The 3,470-nt window shown below is 30.8% G+C and overlaps 1 long non-coding RNA gene across 1 annotated transcript; it reads right to left on the reverse strand.

Moving 5' to 3' along the window:
- Nucleotides 1–481: 481 nt before the first annotated feature.
- Nucleotides 482–3,052, reverse strand: LOC120085285. The gene is made up of 2 exons (XR_005483863.1): nucleotides 2,590–3,052; nucleotides 482–972 (listed from the first exon to the last, which is right to left on the reverse strand). It is a non-coding gene; the product is annotated as an uncharacterized LOC120085285 (long non-coding RNA).
- Nucleotides 3,053–3,470: the final 418 nt, after the last annotated feature.

Raw genomic sequence — 3,470 nt, forward strand, 5'->3', positions numbered from 1 at the left:
TCTCCTAGATCTCTTTCAACTCTCCTAATTCACTAGGAATAATATGAACCTGACAAGAATTTGGTATCCAAGTGGACGGTTGACTATCTCCATGTTGCAGTTGCATTTGTTCGGCCTATTGGGATACTGTTCCTAGCTCTTCATGTTGAGTTAGGGGTGACCGTATGGATACACTATGAATATTGGTATTCATCCTATTTCCTTTTTGAAAGAAATAAAAAAAAAAATGGAAAACATAGAAAAGTAAAGGAAGGGGAAAAAATAGAAAGAGAAAATAACATTTTTTTTTTCAAAGGAAAAAAAACTCTAAGAAACAAAATGAACTCATAGAATCATACTCTCCCCTTTTCATTTAGAAAACCCTTTTCTGTATAAATTCTCCTTTGACCATAAATAAAGCTAATGAAAGATGCTGGGTATAATTCTAATCCTCAAAGGATAAAAGGTCCCCAAATTAAATCAAATATTAAGAATTAACAAATGAACTAACTTGAGCGAGCATCTTTCGTATCCCTGCCCGGGGGCAATTAAATCCCTTGATTGCCGACATTACTCGATTCTCAATTATACTCCTAGAAGGTAAAGCTTGGGACATAGAGTTGTGATAGTGTGCGAGATATGCATGAACATACATCGAGCGAAATTACACAATAAAATAAGAAAAATAAAGAAAAAAAAACCAAAGTCTAAAAACAAAAAACTAAACACATAAAAAAATAGGATAATAGAAAAATAAAAATTTTGTGGCTTGACTCTCTAAAGTCCCCAACGGAGTTGCCAAGCTGTCGCAACATCATCCTGACGTGGAGCGGCCGACATCCTTCCCTAAGAGTCTCTTTTGAGGTGTGAGGTTTGGAGTTACCACCAATCATCTTTGGGGTGTGATTGGTCACCCGTTTAAAATAAAAACAGTTTGCAAAACCAAATTTAAGGTTCGGGAGCCGGCTGAGTGTAGGAAAGGTATTAACACTCCTGAAACACCCATTTCGATAAATGGTTACCACATTTTACTTGAAAATTACCGTATTTTTCTTTGGTCTTAAAAAGAAAATATTTTTGAAATTTGCTTTTGAATGTCCCAATGATATTAATTCACACTTTGTAAAAAAATATGAATAATAATTATTAGTAACTCGAGGCCATGCGGAAGATCTTGGAGCTTACCTTAAATTTCAAGATAATTTCTTCACTCAAGAAAATTAGAAAGTCAATATTTTCCAATATTTTGTCATAAAATATTTAAGAAAAATTTCATGTATTTCTAGGATGATTATCCTAAAAAGAGAACACTACTAAATTTCCTAAAACAAATGTTTGATTAAAAAAAATCAGTTATGGAGATTTTCAAGAGACCACTACTCTAAAATCAGTTCCGGAGATTTTCATGTATTTCTAGAACTTTGATGAAGTCCAAATAGAGACCACTATTTTTACTCTAAATTTAGAAATTCATTTAAAAACAAACATTTATTTTAAAATTTAAAGACGCAGGGTTGTAAAAACGAAGAGTTCTTATTCGTTTTAGAAAGTGAACAATTGATTTTATTTCAAACTCCATTGCCAAAACTAAAAAGTGAGACGAAAAATCGGATGGTTCTTATTTCATAAATCCAATTTTCAAAAGGTGACAACTTATTTTATTTCAAATTTCATTGTCAAAGTTTGGGAGTTCTTATATTAGAAATCCAATTTTTAAAGGCGACAACTTATTTTATTTCAAATTTCATTGTCAAAGTTCAATTTTGAAAAATTGGAGGGTTCTTATTTCAAAAATCCAACTTAAGGTGACAACTTATTTTATTTAAATTTCATTGTCAAAGTGCAATTTAAAAAATTGGAGGGTTCTTATTTTAGATATCCGATTTTTAAAGGCGACTGACTTATTTTATTTCAAATTTCTTTGTGAAAGTTCAATTTGAAAAATTGAAGGGTTCTTATTTCAGAAATCCAATTTTTAAAGGTGACAACTTATTTATTTCAAATTCCATTGTCAAAATTTAATTTTAAAAGAAAAATGGAGGATTCTTATTACATAAGTCCAACTTTTAAAGATGACAACGCAAAAATTAATGAAAATATAAATTTTGGCTAAGTCAATCTTATGGCCAATTCCAAGATAGTGGTGTTCCCTACGATCAATTGAAGTACCTCAGCCTAGACAGAATTATCCAGCAAGATTCCCATATAGCCAAATTTTATTTCAAATTTATTAATCAATTCTTTAGATAAAGATTTTACTTAGAAGATCTAAATTAAGGTCATTTTTTTTTTCATTTGGGTATCCAAATTAAAACCAATTTAGCGTTCGGTCAAAGTCAAGATGAAACTTTAGACAGAAAACTCCCAACCAAATTAAGCAAAATCTAATTGAATTTTCAAATTAGAATCCACAAATTGAAATCTCATTAAATTGGAAATTGGACTTGGAAATTTCGGCCTTAGATCAATTAAAAAGAAACTCGGAATCAGAGCATAAACCCACACTTAAACAACTTTCTCCTTCTTTATGATTTTTTTTTTTTTTTTTTAAAGAAAGAGTGAAATAAATAGTACAAGATAAAATAATGAAAAATAAGAAATGGGACCCACCTTATTTACCTTTCTTCTTCCTTTTCTTCTTCTTTGTGTTTTCCTCCTCCTTTCTTCCAGTTTTTTTCTTTATCACAAAACCAACTCTCAATAGCTTGGAAATCAGCCCTTTGGATGTCGAACGGGTTTGTCGTTGATATGGAACGCTGGAATCTATTGCAGCTGTGGTCACTATCGATCGGAAGCTTGTGAGTGGATCTTCTTCACCGGATCTATAAATGTTTTAACTTTATGGGTTTTTACCGAATCAATTTTTCGCTCCAAAAATATCGCCTCCTTCCTCCTCCATTTTCACCTCTATTTATACTGATGAGGGTTGATTAAAAAGAGATGAAAGTTGAGAAAGAAAAGGGAAAAAGTGGGTGAGTTAGAGGGGGAGAAAGGCTAGGGAAGAAGAGAAGTTTGGGGAAGAAGTTGGACAAGGAGAAGAATGGTGACATGGGGGAGAAGGAAAAAAAATAAAAATAAAATAATAAAATAAAGTAATGGAACTGGAAAATGAAAAATAAGGATAAAAATGAGAAAAATAATATAAAATACAATAAAAACTAAAATAAAATTTTAAAAAAAAAACTAAAAAAAACATAAGTAAAATTAGAAGCCCAATATTTTTCTTTTTCAAAGATAAAATCTTTTAAATAATAATAATAATAATAATAATAATAATACAAATAAAATAAAAATAAAAATACTCTGGACCAAATATGGTGTCTGCAAAACACATCCACCATTTTCTCTAAGGTAGATAAGCAACCTTACGTTCTGCTTATCACCCTTTATTGTGATGACAGTGGCACAATTGTAAATTCTAGATAACCTAGAAGCCATAAGCACATGAAGCACATTGAGCGCAAATATCATCTCATCAAGGAGATTATACA

This window comes from Benincasa hispida, chromosome 9 (assembly GCF_009727055.1).
Source record: "Benincasa hispida cultivar B227 chromosome 9, ASM972705v1, whole genome shotgun sequence".
Taxonomy (NCBI): domain Eukaryota; kingdom Viridiplantae; phylum Streptophyta; class Magnoliopsida; order Cucurbitales; family Cucurbitaceae; genus Benincasa; species Benincasa hispida.